Source organism: Podarcis bocagei (genome assembly GCF_964188305.1).
Source record: "Podarcis bocagei genome assembly, chromosome: 4".
In the NCBI taxonomy this organism is placed as follows: Eukaryota; Metazoa; Chordata; class Lepidosauria; order Squamata; family Lacertidae; genus Podarcis; species Podarcis bocagei.
Genome location: NC_138128.1, coordinates 91,924,805 through 91,949,547, shown reverse-complemented (window position 1 = coordinate 91,949,547; position 24,743 = coordinate 91,924,805). Strand labels below are relative to the sequence as shown.

At 44.5% G+C, this 24,743-nt stretch overlaps 1 protein-coding gene across 3 annotated transcripts in view; it reads right to left on the bottom strand.

Moving 5' to 3' along the window:
• The window catches only part of SORBS1 (sorbin and SH3 domain containing 1), a 212,920-nt gene that overhangs the window by 127,832 nt on the left and 60,345 nt on the right, over positions 1–24,743 (bottom strand). The window lies entirely within an intron of this gene.

Below are 24,743 nucleotides of genomic sequence, written 5' to 3'. Positions count from 1 at the left end.
CAGGCAAATATTTCTACAGTCGTCAACAGTGGCTCAGTAGGAGGAGGGCTGTGGGTTTTGTTTTCTCCCTAGCAATGGGGAATTCGCGGTGGGTTGTTGTTTTTCCCCTGGGTGAATTTTCTGCAGAAACTAGAGCTTGTGTTCTGGGCACCACAATTCAAGAAGGACACTGACAAACTGGAACGTGTCCAGAGGAGGGCAACCAAAATGGTCAAAGGCCTGGAAACGATGCCTTATGAGGAACGGCTAAGGGAGCTGGGCATGTTTAGCCTGGAGAAGAGGAGGTTAAGGGGTGATATGATAGCCATGTTCAAATATATAAAAGGATGTCACATAGAGGAGGGAGAAAGGTTGTTTTCTGCTGCTCCAGAGAAGCGGACACGGAGCAATGGATCCAAACTACAAGAAAGAAGATTCCACCTAAACATTAGGAAGAACTTCCTGACAGTAAGAGCTGTTCGACAGTGGAATTTGCTGCCAAGGAGTGTGGTGGAGTCTCCTTCTTTGGAGGTCTTTAAGCAGAGGCTTGACAACCATATGTCAGGAGTGCTCTGATGGTGTTTCCTGCTTGGCAGGGGGTTGGACTCGATGGCCCTTGTGGTCTATTCCAATTCTATGATTCTATGATTGTGTGGTTCCATCATCAGGTCAGAGCCTGGGTGATCAGCTTTCAAATCTCCACTCAGCCCACTGGGTGTACCTTGGGCCAGTCACCATCTCCTGGCCTAACCTACCTCGCAGAATTGTTGTGAGGATTCAATGGAGGTGGAGGGAGAAGCCTGTACACATCAAACTCCATGGAGGAAAGTTGGGACATAAAAGTAACATTAAATAAATGAAATGGAAACAGCTGGAGCCTTTAGCTCACAGTCTCTCTCTGCAGAATTGAAATTGCAAATATCTTTATAGGGTGCGAGGAGAGAATTGACAGCAACCACAGCAGGACTAATCCAAGGAAGAATCAGGACCGCCTGGACCAGAAGAAAATTCCTTGCATGGGAATAACTTCCACATAGGAAACTTATGCTCCTGTACTCAAAATATTCAGTGGGGTTTGACACATGGCAAAATATTTCTGCTTCACCGCATGCTCACAGGGAAGAATCGGCTACTAGTCATAGCTTGCCTCTGTGTACATTGGGAGGCACATATACATTCACCAAACATGACAAAAATGCAGGCCAGATTCTCACACTGCCTTATGCAGAAGTGACTTGGTTCTCATGTAATGTGACTCTCGGCATAAGCCTCAACAAGCTTTGACCACACTAAGCCTCTGCTCTCTTAACCCACTGTAATCTAAGCCACTTTTTAAGGCCTACAACACAATCCTCTTAGACACCGGGGGGAGTTGCAGTACTAGCCTAAGCTGCCCACCAGCCTTGACATACCTGACCGGTGTTTCTCAAACTTAGGTCCCTAGCTGTCGTTGGACTACAACTCCCATCATCCCTAGCTAGCAGGGCCGGTGGTCAGGGAGGATGGGAGTTGTAGTCCAACAACAGCTGGGGACCCAAGTTTGAGAAACACTGTTAGACCTAATGACGTCTTGACCTTAGAACTTGCTCCTGACTCGTTGACTGATTTGATAAGACAAAAACCAAAAAATAGAATCCAGAAACAATGGAAATGTCTAAATGATTATTTATGTAGACAAGAATTAAATGTAAGGTATTGGTTGTGTTTAGAATAGATTTATGAAAGATTTAGAAAACTTATTGATTAGAATATTTGTGTGAGATTGTATGGGGAAAATGCGGAATAACAGATACAATCTTGCTTAAAATGTATATCGTAACAATTACGTTAAAAAAAGAAAAAAATACAAATAAAACTTGCTCCTCCAGCCAAGCAACTTGTCCCTCATGGTGGGGATCTGCTGCCCAGCTTCTGTTTCCTTGGACCTTGACTCCTGCCTGGTTGTGACTATGTAGGAGCCACTGTTGGCACTCTGCTTTGGGCTGACTTTGGACCAGCATTTGTGGCTGCTCTCTGAAGATACTGCGTTGTCAGGAATGAGCCGCTGTACGGCAAAGAAAGAGGAGGTGGCCTAAACTGAGGATTACATGCTTTTGAATCCTGAATAGTAATACAGTGGTACCTCGGGTTACATACGCTTCAGATTACATACGCTTCAGGTTACAGACTCCGCTAACCCAGAAATAGTACCTCGGGTTAAGAACTTTGCTTCAGGATGAGAACAGAAATCGTGCAGTGGTGGCACAGCGGCAGCAGGAGGCCCCATTAGCTAAAGTGGTGCTTCGGGTTAAGAACAGTTTCAGGTTAAAAACGGACCTCCGGAACGAATTAAGTACTTAACCCGAGGTACCACTGTATTTGGTTACGTTCCAGGTAAGTTAGGGCTTCTAAGGGGACACATTTAAAGGTGTTCCGAACACCTCTGGAGCTCGTAAGAAGAATCAGCAAGAATTATATCAGATACTCGCTTCTTCTACCCTTTCCAAATGATCTTTCCTCATCAATAAATGACATATAATGATGCCCAAAGGAACAACTCTGTCGAGGCACTTGTTCCCTGCAAGTCCAACCTGGTAGGGCACTGACACTTGAGAACAGCCGTCAGCTGGACAAACTGGGTGGCCTGGCGCTTATTAGGGGTTTGTAAACAGGCCTGAGACAACTTGTCTTCACGTAGTATAAATGAGGCCTATTAGGATGCCACGAAAGTATGTGCTGTACTCTATGCAAAAATAACAGCAAGAAGACTCCAGAGTGACCCGGGGAGAGATTTAGAAGGGGCAGGCGGAGAGGCAGTAGGAAAAGTCCAACTGCAAAGAGGTCTGCATTCCAGCAAGGCTGTCCTTAAGACCTGCTGGTTCCCAAAGCTAGGAAGGCACAAACAAGGCTTCTAAAGGACTTCCCAGGTGGAAATGCCAACTAGTGATGGAGGAAGCCTCTTGGGCACCTGGGGACGCAGCGCCCATGACAGCCCATCCCACCTGCTGCCTCCCCCCCCCCAGCTGTAGGGTGACTGAGGCCCCACCATAGTTGTCAACCGTCCCTTATTTGGTGGGAAACTCCCTTATCCCAGCGCTGTTTCCCGCTGCTGTCCCTTATTGATGATGTCCCTTAAATTTCCCAGGTTTCAAAGGAAGCAGCTCCTCTCCCTCCCTCCCTGCCGGCCAGGGAGGAGGGAGGCTCCAACTGTGTTGCTTGGCTGCGTTGCTCACCCAATAAGGAGTCTGAGAACGACTGGAGGGTGGAGCTTGAATGCCTTGTGCCCAGCCGCATTGCCTGGGGACTCACCTTTGCTCAGCGCTTCCCAACGGAGGGGTGACAGTGGTTTTCCTTGCTGCATCCCCTTTGCCGGGTTGCTGCGCTGTGGGAACCACCACTTGAGGCTTCGTTTGGCTGCTGGTTGACTAAAATCCCTTATTTCGGCTGCTGATCCCTTATTTTCGAGGCTGCTGGTCCCTTATTTTCAAATCTGTAAGTTGACAGCTATGGGCCCCACAGCGCACCGTGTCCCTATTGGCATACCGATGATCCGCCCAGGGGAGATTTTGCCACCCCCCTTCAGGGATGGCACCTGGGGCTACCACACCCCCCACACCTCCATTCTCCACCACTGATGCCAACCTCAGGGTGAGGATTTATGGGCTTGCTCGCTCAGGTCTCCTAACAAAGTTGAGAGAGATAGATGAGATGAGATGTATCGTGGTTAAGGCTCCCTTGAAATACAGGGCTTGTTGTTGCTGTTTTATAGGGAAGCTGGTGGAAACGGAAGCCGATACTTTGCAGGCAACAGGGAAATAATTAAAGACCGAGCTGCCAATTGCTCCGTTGCCAGAAGCAAGCCTTGTTTGCCAGGACTCACAAGATCTAGTGCACGAAGGCCAACTTTTCTAGGGCTAGTCCTGGGTTGCAATCCTAAACACACCGACTGGGGAGTACATTTCCTGCTGACACCTGATACAGTGGTACCTCGGGTTACATACGCTTCAGGTTACATACGCTTCAGCTTACAGACTCCGCTAACCCATAAATATTACCTCAGGTTAAGAACTTTGCTTCAGGATGAGAACAGAAATGATGCTCCGGCGGCGCAGCGGCAGTGGGAGGCCCCATTAGCTAGAGTGGTGCTTTAGGTTAAGAACAGTTTCAGGTTAAGAACAGACCTCCAGAATGAATTAAGTTCTTCACCCCAGGTACCACTGTGTCATTTTTATTCTTCCATCTGGTGACAGCCAGGCTGGGGGAGAAAAATACGAGGGGTGATGCTGCCTAAGAGAAAGTATGGGGGCTAGACTTGGCTTCCGTTGACCGCAGGTCCTCTTAATTGATTCCATCATTTTATATGAAACAGGACAGAGAGAGAATGGGTGGGGAAGCAGATGTGGTTCTTTCAGTCATGTCTAGTGGTTTAGTCAGGAGCCTTTTTTGGGAGGGGTCTACTGAATTACTGAATATGGATTAAGGTCCGTATAGTAAAAGCTATGGTTTTCCCAGTACTGATGTATGGAAGTGAGAGCTGGACCATAAAGAAAGCTGATCGCCGAAGAACTGATGCTTTTGAATTATGGTGCTGGAGGAGACAATTGAGAGTCCCATGGACTGCAAGAAGATCAAACCTCTCCATTCTTAAGGAAATCAGCCCTGAGTGCTCACTGGAAGGACAGATCCTGAAACTGAGGCTCCAATACTTTGGCCACCTCATGAGAAGAGAAGACTCCCTGGAAAAGACCCTGATGTTGGGAAAGATGGAGGGCACAAGGAGAAGGGGACGAGATGGTTGGCTAGTGTTCCTGAAGCTACCAGCATGAGGTTTACCAAACTGTGGGAGGCAGTGGAAGACAGGAGTGCCTGGTGTCCTCTGGTCCATGGGGGTCATGAAGAGTCGGACACAACTAAACGACTAAACAACAACTGAATTACTGAAACTTGTGGAGGTTCCCTGACTTCCGAGTGACTTAACCGGGGAAGTGAACAGGCTTCTGACAGCTGGAGTTCTTCCTTCTCAACATGGCCCCATGCCCGCTACGCATTTTGCAGTTTCCTGGTCAGGAACAATGCTTGAATGTGGCTTAGGTCTTCCAGAGCTCCAACGTGCTTCTTGGTCCTCTGGCTGCCCTTGCCTCTGGATTGCCCCAAAGCTCCTGGTGTCCTGGTAACTTCAGACACTGACTATGATACACATGTTAATTCTTCATATCCTGCTCTGGCCAAACCGGTTTTGCACAGTTGTTTTGTTTTGAATGCAGCACTTCAAGCTGTGCACAGGAAACGCAAAATCTACTCCCCACAAGTACCGTTTTTCTTCCTGAAGTATGTTGTGCATTTTCGGTGCAACAATCATACCTATTGGATAGTGATTATGTCCAGTGGGTGCCTTGGACATTCTACGGAAAGGCAGGGACTACATTTAAAATAAGAAATAATAATAATACATGCAAACTGTTATGTACTGAAGTTCTCACCCTGGGCCAGCAGGGGGATACTGTAGATAGTTATGCAAATAAGGGACAGAAAGTGACGTTCAGTGATTAGATAGTTTTAGAAAATTGTCACAGTTACATTGTACTAGAGCTCTATATAAGCAGGCTGACTGAACCCTTCAGTTCAGTTCTGTCCTGGCCTGTGAATAAACAAGAGCTGTTTGAAGAATCGCTGTGTCGTCTGATATGTTCACCCAAAACTTAACACAAGCAAATACAGTGGTACCTCGGGTTAAGAACTTAATTCTGGAGGTCCATTCTTAACCTGAGGTACCACTTTAGCTAATGGGGCCTCCTGCCGCTGCTGCTGCGCCGCCGGAGCACAATTTCTGTTCTCATCCTGAAGCAAAGTTCTTAACCCAAGGTACTATTTCTGGATTAGCGGAGTCTGTAACCTGAAGCGTCTGTAACCCGAGGTACCACTGTACATTTACAGAGCCTGGGAGTTTCAAACACTGATAGCAGCACCACTGCAAATGTCCTGGAATCAGTGTTTGGAACTGCCATTGTTCTAGGCACATTTTGCAACAGGGAATTTCATTAGCATGAGCAGTTTCTGAGCTCAGGGCGCAGTACTGCATCTAAAATTTCAGATTAAAGCTGTAGAGTGGAAGGAAAGGAGGACCTTTTTTCTGCCTCCCCACTTCCAGGTACTCTCTGAAGACTGGAGAAGAGACCCTCTTAAGAATATTAGGGGGATGGGCAAGGGAAGGAGTAGACCATGTGAAAAATGAACATAATATTTTAACTGCAGCTCATTTTCAGCTTCGTATTACTGGTATAAAAAATCGCACCTAGACTTTCTGTTTTAGCGCCCCTAACCTAAGTTTAAGGTGTCGATTAGCTCCTAGCTTTCTTATCTCAGTTTCTAACACTGCCTGGAATGCTATGGAAGCAAAATTGGAAGGCGGGGAGAGCATAGCTGTCAACTTACAGATTTGAAAATAAGGGACCAGCAGCCTCGAAAATAAGGGATCAGCAGCCAAAATAAGGGATTTTGCCAGCACAGGTATGTTCAACTTCTGGGCCCCTCCAAGCCAAAGGCAGAAAGCCCAGCCAGCAGCCAAACGAAGCCTCAAGCGGTGGTTCCCACAGCGCAGCAACCCGGCAAAGGGGATGCAGCAAGGAAACCACCGTCACCTCTCTGCTGGGAAGCGCTGAGCAAAGGCGAGTCCCCAGGCAACGCGGCTGATTTGATTGGCACAAGGCATGCAAGCTCCACCCCCCAGTCGTTCTTAGACTCCTTATTGGGTGAGCAACGCAGCCAAACAACACAATTGGAGCCTCCCTCCTCCCTGGCCAGCAGGGAGGAAGGGAGAGGAGCTGCTTCCTTCGAAACCCGGGAAATTTAAGGGACATAATCAATAAGGGACAGCAGCGGGACACGGCACTGGGATAAAAAACTTTCCCACCAAATAAGGGACGGTTGACAGTCTGCCCTTCTTTTCCAATAGGTCCTGTCTAAACATCTCCCTCCCATAAGGGCTAAGATTCTAATAAAGAAACAGGGCCAGCCCAAGACATTTCGGCAGCTGAGGCAAACCACAAAATGGTGTCCCTCCACCAAGGAGGAAAGGCAAGTGAAGATCTACATCCAGAACAAGGTGGGTGGGGAGGGGGGAGAGAGTCAAACTTGCCTGAATCAAACACTGTCACGGCCCCCACCATTTCCTTCCTAGGGTTTGGAGGAGACCAGCAGCACCTATTCACTGATAGACTGCTGTAGAGGTGGCATAGGGAGGCAGGTCTAGCCAGTGTTCGAAATTAGCCAGTCGCCAGGAGCATTTTGCACCCGGCTCTCGACCACTTGCGACCAAGTGAAGATGTCTGGGTGCCAGGATGGCACCAGAGATCTCCACCATCAGGAGGTGCGTGCCTGGAGATCACTAGATCGGGACAGTTTTCACACACTAATACCCCATCCTGTAGAATTCTATCCATTGCTGTATTTGTCGCTCCATAAGACGCACTTTTTTCTTCCAAAAAAGTAAGGGGAAATGTCTGTGCGTCTTATGGAGTGAATGCGTGGTCCCTGGAGCTGAATTGCACAGGGGCAAAAAACAGATCATGCTTCTTTTTTTGAAAGAGGGAAGGGGGTGTTGAAACAAAGCCGCTGAACAACTGATCAGCAAGCAATTGAGAGGGGAGATAAGGGACTCTAGCGATAAAGGAGGCTGCCTGGGAAGGGGGAGGTAAAGACAGCAAACTTGCAAGGAGAGGAGACAGGAAGATTAAAGCAATGAGGAGAGAAATTAGAAGAAAAGGAGACTTCCGGGGGCGGCGCGAAACTGTAATGGCGGTCCTCTTCGAGCTCTGAAGAGGGGCTCCGCGGAAAAGGGTCGTTCGCTGCGGCATAGCGACGACCCATCAAGATAAACCACGGGTAGAGTGAGCCCGTGGCCGTGGGACTCGGCGGGCACCAGAAGCTGCTCCGAAAACACAGAAGGGACCCCGTAAGGAGACCCGGAGTGAAGGAGGGGTAGCGGTGCTGTGAGTTCATCGCTCTTTCCGCGGAAGTGAAGCCGCGCGGCTGTTACAGATGAGCGCTGATCCTTCTTCCTAAAATCAACACCAAACTGCAAGTAACATACCCGTGAGTAAAGGGGACTAAAATTTGGCAAAGAATTTTGTAAATTTGGCTGAAAGCGGGAGACGAGAAAAGGGAAGTCCGTCTTCCGACATTGCTGACAAGATCAAAGCAAAGCTTTAAAAAGCGGAAGCGCTTGAAACGGGACTTTGGGAAGCTTTAACTTTTTCGTGCTATTAAACCTGCTCTTTTTCCTGCTGAACTGAAGGTGGAAAGGGACTTTGGTTATAAGAACGAGTAACGGGGGTTCTCCTCCTACCTCCCCCTCCCTTTGGGGTGATCTTTAAAGAGCCAGATCGTCGGGCTGCCGGAGAGAGAGACTGTGCTAAACTGCGGAAACAGTTGCAAACTTTGTAAAAACTTTGTTGGAGTATAATTGATACATTTGAGCAGGAAAGTTTGGATGTGATATTGTTGCAAGCACCCCCTGTGAAACTTTGTTGAACTTTAAAAGGTGCTCTGGGGAATTTTGAATCTTTGAAGGGACTGTTGGATATTGAACTTACTGAGTCAAAAAAAATTTGGAACTTTAATGGCGGACTACTTCCTTCTTTGTCTTTGAAACTTGGTGGCACTCCCCCTACAGGGCTTTCGGATTATAAAATCCTGGGAACTGACTTTTGTTTTGAATTCCACTTTACCGGTTGTTTATAATTGAATTTGTCTCTCCCATGGAACAATAGACAATTTGACCTTGAACACTGACAGATGTGTAATGAGTGGTGCAGGGAGAACAAGAGCATCTAAAGCTAAGGAATCTAAAGAGGCCAAGGAGAAAGAAAAGGAAAGAAAACCAGCACAATTTGTACAAACAACACTGACCCAAGGACGCCGATCGTCGGTTCCAGCTGTACTGGTGACCCAAAGGGAACAAGGGGAAACAACTGAGAAGTCCACTGAGGAAGATATGGCAGCAGGTGGGTCAGATACACTATTTAAACAAATATTGGAGCAATTATCAAGTTTAAACCAGAAGGTGGACGACCAGTCTTTGAAGATAGATAAAGCAACTTCCTCGATTCAAAAATTGACTGATCAAGTTTCCCAGCACACACAAGCCATAGAGAATTTGCAAGGAGCAACAGCGGAAAATCGGGAATTGGCTGGAGAAGCAATCCAGAAAGTGGGAGCTCTACAAAAAGAAGTGGAAGAAATAAAAGGAGAAGTTAAGCCCCTGCACAAACAGGTGGGTGAACAACAAGTTTATCTGTCAATGGTGGAACTGAAAAATCGCGAGAGTAACATCAAATTGAGAGGCATCCCGGAATGAGAGCAAGGAGATTTGATTGGATACTTAACACAAGAATTTTCGAAGTTCTGGGGTTTAAAGGAAGACACAGATTTTAAGATTGTCTCGGCATATAGACTGGGAAGAGTGGTAAAGAAAGATAGATCCAGAGACTGTTTGATAATTTTAAGATCAAAGGAAGAGAGGGATAAGATCCTAGGTCTTCATTTCAAAAAAGCAATTGAAATACAAGACAAAAGGGTGGAAATCTATAGAGATATCCCGAGACAGCTGTTGGATCTTAGAGCCACCTATTCAGAACTAGCAAAATTGCTGAGATACAACGCAATTCCCTATAGGTGGGAGTTTCCACAAGGATTATCCTTCACCTACAAAGAAAGGAAGGTTAAAATTAGAACACCTGAAGATAACCAAAAGTTCCTTCACGACCACGGAGAAGATCTCCAAAAAGGAGTGGATTGGCTTCCAGCTGTACCAGCACCAATATTGCCTGAAAGCGGGCCAACGCCTGCACCCTCGGGATCTGAGCAAAAGGAAGGCACCCCATCTTAAGAACGTTTAAAAATAGAACAGGATGTCTCTGCAGCTACTTAGCTGGAACATAAATGGCGGGAATTCTCCGGAAAAAAGAAGGAGGATATTCCATATTTTGAAAAAAGAACAACTGGATGTAATATGCCTTCAAGAAACACATGTGACTAGGCTCCACAGGAAAGTATTAATTTATAAAAGACTTGGCCAAGAATTTATCTCATCAGACAAAGTCAAAAAAAGAGGTGTTGTAATTTATGCAAAGGAGAACCTATCACCAAAATTCTTATTTAAAGATGATCATGGAAGAATTCTCGCAATTGAAATCCAAACACAAGGGGAAAAGATTTTGATATTAGGAGTTTATGCGCCAAATGATGGAAAATCAGAATTTTATAAGAAGCTGCATGAGACAATGATGGACTACTTGGACTATTCTAATATTATCGTGATGGGAGATATGAATGGGGTGGTGTCTACAAATATGGACAAATCCCAAAATCAAAATTTAACAACAGACGGCAGACTCCCTAAAACCTTTTTTGAAATGACAGACAATATGGACTTGATTGACATTTGGAGGACAAGGAACCCCTTGGGTAAAGAAGGAACCTTCTTTTCTGAGGCCCACTTGTCATGGACACGAATCGACCAAATTTGGATATCTAGAGGGCTGGCCCCGAAAACGAGAAAAGTGGAAATCTGCCCAAAAACCTGCTCCGACCATAATGCCTTAAAAATGGAATTGAGACTTTTCCCAACTGGATCCTTCAGATGGAGAATGAATGACACCTTGCTAAGAGATCAAGAGATCGTTAAGAAGGCCCAAAAAACGCTAAAGGACTACTTTGAAATAAATTTGAACACTACGGTGGAGAAAAGAATAATCTGGGACGCAAGCAAAGCTGTAATGAGAGGGTTTCTGATACAACAGAATACAATAAAGAGAAAATTTTGGAATGGAAAAAAGGAAAAAATTCTAGAGAAAATAAGTGAAGGAGAGAAAAAGCTGAGAACAAATCCGAAGTCAAAAGAGGTGCTAAGAGAGATCAAATTCCATCAAGCACAATATTCGAAATTGATTAATCAAGAGATTGAGTGGAAAATTAAACAAATGAAGCAGAGATCGTTTGAATCAGCAAATAAATGTGGAAAGTTGTTAGCTTGGCAATTGAAAAAAAGACAAAAGCTAAACACAGTTACAAACCTGGAGATTCAAGGAAAAATAGTTCAGAAACCAGAAGAAATAAGAAAGTGCTTCCACAGATATTTCAAAGAACTTTATGCACAGGGGCCTCAGAAAGAATCGGAAATAGACCAATTCTTGAGGACAAATGGACTATCCAAAATAAGTCAAGATAAAAGATCAATTCTCAACAGTAAAATAACTCAACAGGAAATTGAAGGTGCCATCCAAAATATGCAACTTGGCAAATCTCCAGGCCCAGATGGTCTCACCTCCAAATATTATAAGACTTTGAAGGATTGTCTGATACAACCGTTGTTGGAGGTTTGCAACCAGATTATGGAGGGGAGAAGGGCACCGGAAACGTGGAAAGAAGCATTCATCACATTGATTCCCAAGTCAGAGAAGGAAAAGACTCAGCTTAAGAACTACCGTCCCATCTCACTCCTGAATGTGGATTACAAAATATTTGCAGACATTTTAGCAAGTAGACTTAAAAACGTATTAAATGAAGTAATTCACAAGGACCAAGCAGGCTTTCTCCCTGGTAGACACATGTCTGATAACACCAGGAATATTATTGATATATTGGAGCTGTTGCGAATTAGAAACACAAGGGCTGCTTTAATCTTTATTGATGCGGAGAAAGCATTTGACAACATTTCTTGGATGTTTATGAAGAAAAACTTGAAGAGGATGGGAGTGGGACGGGGGTTTGAAAATGGACTAGAAGCAATTTATTCAGAGCAAAAAGCCAAGTTGATAGTGAACAATGTGGTGTCGGATGAACTTCTAATTGAAAAAGGGACACGACAGGGGTGCCCTTTATCCCCTCTGCTATTTATTTCTGTTCTGGAGGTATTGCTGAATATGATTAGGGAGGACCAGCTGGTGCAAGGTATAGAGGTCGGAGCGAAACAATACAAACTGAAAGCCTTTGCAGATGACCTAGTCTTGACAGTACAGGAGCCAGTATCTAGCACAAAAAGAGTTTTGGAACTTATTTTGGAGTTTGGTCGGGTGGCGGGATTTAAGTTAAACAAACAAAAAACTAAGGTTTTGGTCAAAAATCTGACACCTACAGAGATAGAGGGGTATCAGAAAGAGACAGAGCTAAGTGTGGTTAAAAAAGTGAAATACCTGGGGGTATACTTGTCCACTAAAAACTTAAACCTTTTCAAAGATAATTATGAAAAATGTTGGTTGGAAATTAAAAAAGACTTGGATATCTGGTCAAGATTGAAACTTACCTTGTCAGGCCGAATCGCAGCTATAAAGATGTGTGTTTTGCCAAAAATGCTATTCTTATTTCAGGCCCTTCAGGTCGTGGACAGAATGGAATGTTTTGGAAAATGGCAGAAGGATATTTCTAAGTTTGTCTGGCAGGGCAAAAAGCCCCGAATAAAATTTAAAATACTAACTGACTCAAAAGAAAGAGGGGGGTTTGCCCTGCCGGACCTAAGGTTGTACTATGAAGCTGCAGCCTTCTGCTGGTTGAAGGATTGGTTCCTGTTGGAAAACACCGATGTCCTAGATCTGGAAGGGTTTGATAATGTGTATGGTTGGCATGCATACTTGTGGTATGACAAGGCGAAGGTTCATAAATTGTTTAAAAACCATATTGTCAGAAAATCAATTTTTGCCGTCTGGATGAAGTACAAGGACTTATTAGAAAGTAAGACCCCGAGGTGGTTATCACCTGTGGAAGCCAAGATTTCTAAAAAAAAGCCCAATATGGAGGCCTACTGGCCAAAATATTGGGAACTGATTGAAAGAGTTGGAGATAATTGGAAGCTCCAAAGCCAGGACAAATTAAAAGGTAAGGTGCGAGATTGGTTACATTATGCTCAAATTCAAGAGGTATTTAAAATGGACAAAAAAGTGGGTTTCCAGTTGGAGAAATCGAAACTGGAGACGGAGTTACTAGAACCAAAGACTAAGGTACTCTCGAGGATGTATGACTTGCTGCTTAAATGGAACACACAGGATGAGACAGTTAAATCTGCTATGATAAAATGGGCACAGGATGTAGGACACAACATTATGTCTGAGGACTGGGAAAGGTTATGGAACACCGGTATGAAATTCACGGCATGTAGTGCCTTAAAAGAGAACATTATGAAAATGGTATACCGGTGGTACATGACCCCAGTCAAGTTGGCTAAAATATATCATCTTTCTGATAATAAGTGTTGGAAATGTAAGGAGGCAGAAGGGACATTCTTTCACCTCTGGTGGACCTGTCCGAAAGTAAAGGCCTTTTGGGAAATGATACATAATGAGCTGAAAAGGGTATTCAGATATACCTTTTCTAAGAAACCAGAGGCCTTTCTTCTGGGCATGGTGGACCGGAAGGTGCCAAAGAAGGACAGAACCTTGTTTATGTATGCAACCACAGCAGCTAGGATTCTTATCGCAAAGTTCTGGAAGACACCAGATTTACCCACACTGGAGGACTGGCAGACGCAGCTGATGGACTACATGGAGTTGGCAGAAATGACTGGCAGAATTCGAGATCTGAGCGAAGAAACAATGGAGGAGGACTGGAAAAAAATTAAGGACTATTTGCAAAAACATTATAAGTTGTTTGAGTGTTAAGATTGCGCACGATTAAGAAACGTTATGCTTCTGCAATTTATTTTAAGTAAATGATAAAGTAAGTATTGATGAAAAAAATGAGACAAACTAGAAACAAAATATTATGTTTATTAAGAGTGTTAAAACTAAATTACAAATTTTTGAAATTGGTAACATAATAAATACAAAGGCATAATAAGTTGGGAAATAAGATAATAAATTGCTGAACTGGTTAGAATGATGAATGCAATGCTGAGAGGATGTGAGGAGGTCCAAAAAGATGTCGAAAAAATTTTACAATGACTTTTTCTTTTTTCTCTGTTTTTCTTTATATATATATAGAAAATGTTTCTTGTATATTGCTGTTCAAACAAATTTGTTCACCTATGGAAAGAAACGCAATAATTTTTTTTTTTTAAAAAAAGAGAAATTAGAAGAAAAGGAGGAGCAAAAAACTGCTCCAGCTAAGGAAAAATCACTAAGGCAAACAAGTGGGGAGGGATTGTTGAAAGGAAGCAGCTGATTGGCAAGCAATCGGGGAGGGAGATAAGGGATGCTAGCGATAAAGTTGGCTGTCTGGGAGGGGGAAGGTAAAAGCCCATGGATCCTCAGGATTTTTGCACTGGGTCACCCCAAATTCACCATCAGATCACATAGCATGTCCATAGCATCTGCACCATCAGATCACATAGCACAGCCTGAACCAAAAAACACATGCACCCACTGTTACAAAGCACAGATCCACATGGATCCTCAGGATTTTTGAATTGGGCTACCCCAAACTCACTGTCAAATCACATGTCTGCGGCCACAGCATGAACCACAAAAATCATACATCCACTGTTTCATTCAGAATATATTTTTTTCTTGTTTTCCTCCTCTAAAAACTATGTGCGTCTTATGGTCAGGTGCGTCTTATGGAGCGAAAAATACGGTGTATTTTGTCTGCACCATTGGAATGAATTTCAGGGACCAAAATGCTTTTTCTGTGCAGCCTGAGCAGAAGAGATGAACGACGTTCTAGCTAATTGTTGTCGATTGTTGCAGAGGATGACCTGAATCACTTCAGGCCTCACTCCAGCTATTTCCCTCTCAGTCACAACTCCACAGCAGAGCCAAGTAGCTTCCCTCAGTGTTTACTCCAGGAATTGAACAGAGGAGAGGTGGGTGCTGGGGTTTTCAGAGGGGATGAGTTTTAATTAAAAGTTAGGTACAGTACATTCGTTTTCAGTTGCTTCCTGCGTGTCCAGTAATTACGTTTTGTCAGTTGATGCACTTACGAGTGGATTCACATGACAACTTTTTCCAGAACATAAAATTCTATTCAGAGACGAGAAGGAACACTGGGCTCTTTGTTGCATTAACAAGTAACCAGAGATTATTTCCTTGCATTCGCCCCTCGTTCGCATACAATAGCGGCTCCCAAACTTTCAGTTGTTCTGACCGCTTGTCGCTTTCCCTGACGCAGTAGTCCTCAGAACCAAAGCATCCCTATGAAAAGACGCCGCTACACTCGAGTAAACAGTGAAATAACTGCCCCTTTGAGATGCAAGGATAGCATCAGTGACTTGGCTAATAGTCGCCAATCATATGGGTGGATAAAAATCAATTATTTATTATTATTTTTTTAAATGGATTTTTTAAAATTTAAATTGGATTTTTTTTTTAATTGGATTTTTAAAATAAAATGCTTTTGGAGGAAAAATCTTTCTAAAGATAGTTTTCTATTTAAGTTACATTATAGTCCGAAGGCTATTTGTCAGGAAACAAGGATTTGTTTTAAGTTTTTCATGTGTGCTAAAATTCAGTCTAAGTTTTTCTTTTCTAAAACAAAAATTGTTTAACCACATCAGTTAACAAACATGGATACATATGCTAGAATGTTATTGTTTTAGTTAAATTGTTGAAATTGTTATTAAGGAAATGATTATTTTTCTCCTTCCAATAAAGTACAGTACAGTAGAAAAGTTGTCCAAATATAAACAGTTAATCATGAAATTATTGTGAGGTTTAATAAATTATCTGCCTATATATTTCTACAGTGGTACCCCGCAAGACGAACGCCTCGCGAGACGAAAAACTCGCAAAACGAAAGGTTTTTTCGTTTTCGAGTTGCCTCGCAAGACGAATTTCCCTATGGGCTTGCTTCGCAAAACGAAGCTTGCCCCGGGGACAGCGGGTCTTCTCTTTTGAAGCAAGGGGCGGCTGGGAGATCGCTTCTCCCCACCGCCCCTTGCTTCAAAAGAGGTCCGGGGGCAGCGGGAAGCGCTCCCGCTGCCCCCGGACCTCTTTTGAAGCAAGCGGCTGTGCTTCTCCCCGCAGCCGCTTGCTTCAAAAGAGGTCCCGGACCTCTTTTGAAGCAAGCGGCTGCGGGGAGATCGCTTCCGGGTTGGCGCCATCGCCGAATGGCGGACTCCCTCCGAGCTCCGGAGGGAGTCTGCTCGGCAGGGGCTGGGTCCTACCGCGCCGGCGACGCGGGGACCCTCAAAAACCACGGGCACGGAGCCCGTGGACATGGGGACTCGGCTGGTACCATCAGCGCCCTCCCGACTCGTGAAGGAGCCTTTTTAAAGGCTACGGATCGGGTGCCGGGGAGCGGCGTGGTACTGTGAGTCTATCGCTTCCCCTGTCGAGCGCAGCCGCATGCCATTCGTCGGAGAGCGCTGGCTTCTTCCATTGGAAATTCGGACATTTAACAACAACCCGTGAGTAATTGGGTAACCGGGTTTAAAAGGAGAAAAAAAGGATTTTTTTTCGGATTCGGCACGAGCGGGGGGGATCTAAAAAGGAAGTCAATCCCCTCCCTGATTGTAAACATGCTAAAACAAGGACTGAGAAACCAAGATCGATTCAGAAGTTTATTGCTGACAAAAAATATCAATTCCACGATGGGATACTACAAGAATTGTGCTGGAGGAGAAAAGTCGAGGGTGAGAGGGAAAAGGCAACCCCCCCCCCGGGAACCGGGGCGATTCGGAGAACCTGGCGGAGAGAGATGGAGAGTTTGACAGCTGTCAAAGTAGCTGTCAAATCTTGAGAATATAAAGAGGACTTTGTTACAAGTATTTTGCTGGTTAATTTTGTTACAATTGGATATAAATATGGATACAAAATGTCGGGGGGAAAAAGAAACAACAACTTGACTTTTGGATTAGAGGACACAAAGTTACTGCAACCCCCCTAGAGGGGCTTTGGGACATTACAAGTGGCGTATGTGGAAAACTACTCCGGGATGTGTACTGGTCTTAGCCCCTGGGAAAGTAGCAAAACTGAAATATTGTTTTGTCTACAGAGGTGACAACACAATAGAATCTTTCTATTGAAGCAAGGTAGGAACTGGACGTAAGTTTTTGTTCCTGAATAACAAACCTCTGTAGAGATACTAGATTTCAGAATAAGAATGGTTTTGCAGCTGAACAAGACAGAAACCTGAGAAAGTAAGAAACAAAAGAGCAAAGGACCAACTACGCCACGGAAAGAACAATGGGAGGAGCAACAATGACCAAGGGAAATTAAAGGCCTCTATTAGACTGGATTTTTGAAATTAAACATTATCAAAACAAGCAAATTCAAAGAAAACCGGCAAGATGGATTGAGGAAAATTTGGCTGTGGACTTGAGACCTCCAGGCTGACAACATACAGACTAATGGACATGGGGAATCCAAACCAGGGAAGGGAGGGGGAATTCTAGAATCCAAAGGCTATGTAACCAACTTTTGGAATCTTCTTCTACCTTTTATCTTTCTATATAACTTTGGTATTTTGATTTAACACGTTTTGGAAAAAAAAGGGGGAATTCGTGGAAGGAAACGGGGCAGATCTTGGGGGAAAAATCTTTGTTCTATTTTGTTAAAGATGAGGAGTGATGTTAAGATTGTAATTTAAATTGGCTAATAGGTACAACATATTAGGTTTAAATTGGGAATGAGAACTTGTGGAACCAACGTAGGGAAAGGGGAATACAGTCGGGAGGGGAAGGAGGGAGTCCCAGAAAGAAGGTTATGAAAATAAGGGTTTAAAATTGGTCTTTCTTTTTCTTTCTTTTCTTTATCTTTTCTATTTTTTCTATCCTGTTATTATTGGAAATTTTAATAAATATGATTATAAAAAAATAAAATAAAATAAAATGCTTTTGGAGGAAAAATCTTTCTAAAGATAGTTTTCTATTTAAGTTACATTATAGTCCGAAGGCTATTTGTCAGGAAACAAGGATTTGTTTTAAGTTTTTCATGTGTGCTAAAATTCAGTCTAAGTTTTTCTTTTCTAAAACAAAAATTGTTTAACCACATCAGTTAACAAACATGGATACATATGCTAGAATGTTATTGTTTTAGTTAAATTGTTGAAATTGTTATTAAGGAAATGATTATTTTTCTCCTTCCAATAAAGTACAGTACAGCAGAAAAGTTGTCCAAATATAAACAGTTAATCATGAAATTATTGTGAGGTTTAATAAATTATCTGCCTATATATTTCTACAGTGGTACCCCGCAAGACGAACGCCTCGCGAGACGAAAAACTCGCAAAACGAAAGGTTTTTTCGTTTTCGAGTTGCCTCGCAAGACGAATTTCCCTATGGGCTTGCTTCGCAAAACGAAGCTTGCCCCGGGGACAGCGGGTCTTCTCTTTTGAAGCAAGGGGCAGCCGGGAGATCGCTTCTCCCCACCGCCCCTTGCTTCAAAAGAGGTCCGGGGGCAGCGGGAAGCGCTCCCGCTGCCCCCGGACCTCTTTTGAAGCAAGCGGCTGCGAGGAGATCGCTTCTCCCCACCGCCCCTTGCTTCAAAAGAGGTCCCGGACCTCTTTTGAAGCAAGCGGCTGCGGGGAGATCGCTTCTCCCCACCGCCCCTTGCTTCAAAAGAGGTCCGGGGGCAGCGGGAAGCGCTCCCGCTGCCCCCGGACCTCTTTTGAAGCAAGCGGCTGCGCTTCTCCCCGCAGCCGCTTGCTTCAAAAGAGGTCCCGGACCTCTTTTGAAGCAAGCGGCTGCGGGGAGATCGCTTCTCTCCGCAGCCGCTTGCTTCAAAAGAGGTCCGGGGGCAGCGGGAGCGCTCCCGCTGCCCCCGGACCTCTTTTGAAGCAAGGGGCGGTGGGGAGAAGCGATCTCCCCGTGCTCCGAAGCCGGGCGGGGGGGTGGGAACACCTGCCCCAGCCACCCCGCTTCGGAACGCTGCTCCGAAGCGGGGTGGGGGGGCGGGAGCACCTGCCCCAGCCGCCGGGCTTCGTAGCGCTGCTACGGGGCGATTTTAAAATGCCGCCTGCCAGCATTTTAAGATCGCCCGGACAGCAGAGAAGTCCTCCGCTGTCCCAGGGTTTTTTAAAATGCTGGGGGTGAGAAGAAAAGCCCTTGTCCCCCCCCCCAGCCTTCAGAAGAGGTCCGGGGACAGACTGTCCCCGGACCTGGTCTGAAGGCGGTTTCCCTAGGAACGCATTAATTGATTTTCAATGCATTCCTATGGGAAACCGTGCATCGCAAGACGAAAAAACCGCAAGACGAAGAGACTTGCGGAACGAATTAATTTCGTCTTGCGAGGCACCACTGTAATAGTATAACCAAATCAGTAATTTTTGATATAACTGTAAAAACTACTCTGTTTATTATTCCAAAAATGAAACCTTCATCTGGTTGTAAATATTAAGATTATACCAGCAAGAATGAGTCTTTCTGTAAAAAAAATATTTAAATCAATTCTTATTGACTAGTGATTTAAATTAGGATTTAAATTGATTTGATTTAGCGATCTCTGGAACTAGCATCTATTTGTGTATGGGAATAATCTTAAAGCACTGCAGACACACTCTCACAAATGCTTAAGCTATGGTGAATGGGTTGCATTAATTCTTAGACATCAACAAATACCTTCCCCCAAGAGATATAAACGGGGCACCTGCATCATAAATTCAAAGGCATCTTAAACTATGGTTTTACTGTACAAGGAATAAAGAATCCTTAATAACAGTGTCAGGGGGCATAAAAGCCTTGCCTCCAGCCATTTGTTAACAGTAATGGTAATAAAAATAATATTTGTTGCTTTATACAACAACAATCTCAAAGCTCGCAAACATATAAAATCAACGAAAAGCCGGAAAATGTAAAAACAATGCACAGTGAAAGATTCCTTAAATGCTTGTCCAATGCAATAAAAAATGCATCACTTTGCAAACAAATGGAGACGCATCCTTAAGCATGTGCAGAGTTTCCCCCCCATGCAACACAGAAAGCACCCCCCCACACACCTGGTATGAGGTATTGAGTTTCTAGGTTAGAGGATACAACCTGGGCATTTCTCATTTTAGTAATTAAAGCACTAAGCATTAGCTACTGCCACCCTATCCAACACAATTTTGAATCAATATTTGTTTGGGGAAGAAAGTGTACGTCACCAAAACTCACCCAAAGGCTCTTTTGTATGCATATGAGCAAATCGCTTTTCCTTGTATGCCCAAATGTAGATTAACTGCACAAACCGCAAAAGCAGGCTTTGCCATTTTTGATCTCGAGGCATGAGACAGAGGCTAACTTTGCTAGAATTTAAAAGCTAAGGAATCACAATTTACAGTGGTACCTCGGGTTAAGTACTTAATTCGTTCCGGAGGTCCGTTCTTAACCTGAAACTGTTCTTAACCTGAAGCACCACTTTAGCTAATGGGGCCTCCTGCTGCTGCCGTGCCACTGGAGCACGATTTCTGTTCTCATCCTGAAGCAAAGTTCTTAACCCGAGGTACTATTTCTGCGTTAGCGGAGTCTGTAACCTGAAGCATATGTAACCTGAGGTACCACTGTATAGGGTTGGCTTTTGCACTCTGAAATAAGGTCTGGCTGGATCGTATGCCACAATGAACAGCAGTCATACCCACTAAGAAACAATGGAGGAGTAAGACCAGGAACACAAGTTTCTCAGAGAGCAGGTGTCTCCCCAAGCCTTGCCACCCCTCAGTCACCAGAAATGCCTGTTCCCTGATGCTAGTTATGCTTACAGTGGTACCTTGATTCTCAAACGCCTTGGTACTCAAACAACTTGGAACCCAAACACTGTAGGTGTTCCAGTTTGTGAACTTTTTTCAGAAGCCAAACAGGCTCCGTTTTGTGTGTTACACTTCCAATTTGAGCGCCACACAAACGTTGAGGTCTGTCTGTTTTTGCTATTTTGCGTTTTTGTGGCTTTTTGTGACTGTGTGGAACCCAGTTCAGCTACTGATTGATTGTGTGACTGCAGCACATTGTTTACTGCTTTCATTTTATGGATCAGTGGTCTCGTTAGATAGTAAAATCCATGTTAAATTGCTGTTTTAGGGGTTGTTTTCAAAAGTCTGGAACGGATTAATCCGTTTTGCATTACTTTCTATGGGAAACCACGCCTTGGTTTTGGAACGCTTTGGTTTTGGAACGGACTTCCGGAACGGATTAAGTTTGCGAACCAAGGTACCACTGTACTTGTTAATTGACCACCCTGAAAAATTCCTGTGGGCGCCCATAACACAGTCCAGTTTTAAGCTCCACCCCCCCTGCTCCTGGTTACTGTCTCGTGCCGGTGCCTGAGTACAGAAAACACAAGCTCCCTTTCACCCAACCTCTGATGTTTGCTAGGCGCAAACTCCAGGTTTCAAGGAACCCTCTCTGTCTCTCCACCTCAATTTGCCATCACCCCTTTCTCCCAGCCGAGTATCAAGTATAAAAAAGCCAGTTCCTCTTGCTCCCAGTGCTTGACACAGAGCTGTGTTCAGTGACAAATCCTCCTGTCTCTCAATTTTATGGGCCCTATAAAACCTGTCCCCCCTCGATTTCCATGCCTCCCGCTGCCGTCCTTGATAGATGATGGGGCCAAGCGTCATCGCTTCTTCCCTCCTGAATCCTGACCCAAGGCAAACTGCAAATGCGTTTCGTTAAGTTTCATTCACTACCGCTGTCCCGCCAAGTGCCGAGCACAGCTTCCTGTTCCTGGCCCAAGTTAATGGCATACTTCACCTGCAAAAAGGCCCTCCTTATTTATGCTGCCACTCTGCTAAGCGCTGGGCACAACAGCTCTCTCCTGACCCAAAGTAAATATAGGCAATGCAAACAGAGATTTGGACTGCAAACAGACTTGTTCTGCTGCAGAAATTCAACCTCTCCTTTTGCAGCCAGTGCAAATACATGCATTGCAAACAGTCTTGTTCCCCTCCGGCTGTTGGATGAACAGATCCTGCGGATAATTAGACAAACAATCTAATCCTAACTCACCAGAGGTAAAAGCTGCAAAGGGAGGGCTGCCCTACAATTAAGGCAGCCACCGATAATACAGGATTGTCCCTTACTTCAGTGTGAAATGCTACTGATTCGATACAGGACGCAGTTTGTCCTGTATTTCCTCTGCTGCGACTCGACCTTTCAAAATCTGAACTCTCGCTCGTTTCTTTCACTTTCCAATCTCTCCCCTTCTCCTGCATTTTGTGTCCATTTAGAGCGTAAGCCCGCAGGCAAGAATCTGTCTTGATTCGCACCATCCACTCCCAGTGCGAATATTGCCTTGACCTACCAACGCCTCCCCTTTTGTTTTCCACACGTTTCAAAATAACACATCTCTGTGGGCAAGAGAGAAAATTTAGGACATTTGCAGGGTGTGGGCAAGGCACACCCAGGGCTGCTAAAAATTACCCAAGTTTTTAAGAATTTCAAGGGCAGGGGAACTGGGTCTGTAACAAGTACCGTATTTTTTGCTCTATAAGACTCACTTTTCCCCCTCCTAAAAAGTAAGGGGAAATGTGTGTGTGTCTTATGGAGCGAATGCGGGCTGTGCAGCTATCCCAGAAGCCAGAACAGCAAGAGGGATTGCTGCTTTCGCTGCTCAGCGATCCCTCTTGCTGTTCTGGCTTCTGAGATTCAGAATATTTTTTTTCTTGTTTTCCTCCTCCAAAAACTAGGTGCGTCTTATGGTCTGGTGCGTCTTATAGAGCGAAAAACATGGTAAGCAGTAGTGTCTTCTCCCAGCCATGGCTAGGGGAAGGGCGACAGTTCAGTGACAGAGCATTTGGAGAGCTGCAAATTTAATCCCTGGCAAGGACTGTGCATGAACCCCATCAGAAACCTTGGAGAGCCACGGCCAGTGGGAGCTTGTCCACTCTTCACTTCTGCCTAGAAAGCTCCGAGAGGTTTTCCATGCGCTCCATGCTTTCTGGGCAACGGATATGAGCGTATTTCCATTTGCCCTGCCCCCCCCCCCAGGAAAACCCATTCTTTACTGCCGAACTGGAGCAAACATTCATCCGCAGAAAATGAATGTCCGCTCCGATTCAGTGGTAAAGAGCAGGGTTTCCCAGGAAAAGAGAAAACCTTTCGGACAAGCGAAAGTGTCGATGCACACAAAGTATCTCTCAGGTGCAGTGCTGGATTTACGTATAAGCTAAACAAGCTATAGCCCCAAAAAGTTTCAAGGGGGGAAAAACTGGATGTACATTTCCAAAATATAAGATAAAAAACAAATAAAATAAAACCGACATACAGCAACAGTGTTTTGTGTTGTGTAGGCTCCTATGATGTAAGTCATGGGCCCCGCCTGCTAGCCTGCTCCCTAAAATATCACTGGTTTGATCATTTCTATATACAGGGTGCCTACATTCTGCATGAGGGACGCGGGTGGCACTGTGGGTTAAACCACAGAGCTTAGGACTTGCTGATCAGAAGGTCAGCAGTTCGAATCCCCGCGACAGGGTGAGCTCCCATTGCTCGGTCCCTGCTCCTGCCAACCTAGCAGTTCGAAAGCACATCAAAGTGCAAGTAGATAAATAGGTACCACTCCGGCGGGAAGGTAAACGGCGTTTCCGTGCGCTGCTCTGGTTCGCCAGAAGCGGCTTAGTCATGCTGGCCACATGACCCGGAAGTTGTACACCGGCTCCCTCGGCCAGTAAAGCGAGATGAGCGCTGCAACCCCAGAGTGGGTCACAACTGGACCTGATACCTATTAGGTCCATAAATTACCATATAGCATATACTCAACACAAAAAAACCAGCAACAATTTGTTGTTGACAAAGGACAGCTGGACATATAAAGGGCCCCATTACCTTCAGTAGCTTAGGGTCTCATCAAACCTAAATCCGGCCCTGCTCAGGTGCACTGTGTGGGAAGACGGCTGATCCCACTGCCCTATTGGGGACACCCCAACACTGCACCTGAAAAGGTGTTGCATCATGCCATAGGATCCTTTCTCAGAGGCAAGATCACGGCCAGAGACCCAGAGAAACTCCACTGCCACGTAGAGCATAAACTGTTCAAAGAAGAAAGCACCCTCTGCTGGTTAATTTCACACAGGCAGGGCAAGAAGAGTTAGGCATTTTTGCAGCCCACCACCAAAGGCGTCTGCCTAACATCCGCAGAAATCAATAATGGGCATGTTTGCAGGAAGATGAGGAAAAACATAGTGTCCTGGCTTGCACGAACAGAAGCACTTTTTGACAAGGCAAAGCCATCACTGGATTCAACACACTGCATTCAGAGTTCCTTCTTCTAGGTGATATACATGTCATTGAGCATAGGTTTTACTTCCAACTGAACATAAGAGCCCTGGTGGGTCAACCCCAAAGGCCCCTTGAAGTCCAGTATCTTCTACATCTATCTATCTATCTATCTATCTATCTATCTATCTATCTATCATCTATCTATCTATCTATCTTTCTTTCTATCATCTATCTATCTATCATCTATCTATCTATCTATCTATCTTTCTATCATCCATCTATCTGTCTATCTAATCTTTATTAAATTTTCTGTTTTATACTTTAGAATATTCATTTAAACAAACCTAAAATGTCAATGACTTCCCTTCTTCTCTTTCCATGGTTCATTTTGCATATCATAAATCCCTGCAGATTTTACATAAACTAAACCATTCAGTATTCCATTAATGCATCCATCAAAACTTGTTTACACTGTTGAATTTATCTGAATGCTGCCAATGTTTTCAAGTGTACACAATTACCCCCACCTGCATATATTCAATAAACATTTTCCAATCTTCTTTAAACGTATGTTCTTCTTGTTCCCTTATTCTATACGTTAGGTCCACAAGCTGCGCATATTCCATCAGTTTCAGTTGCCATTCTTCTTTAGTTGGGACCTTGCTCTTTTTCCATTTTGGGGCTAACAAAACACAGGCCGCAGTGGTGGCATACATAAATAGTCTTTTCT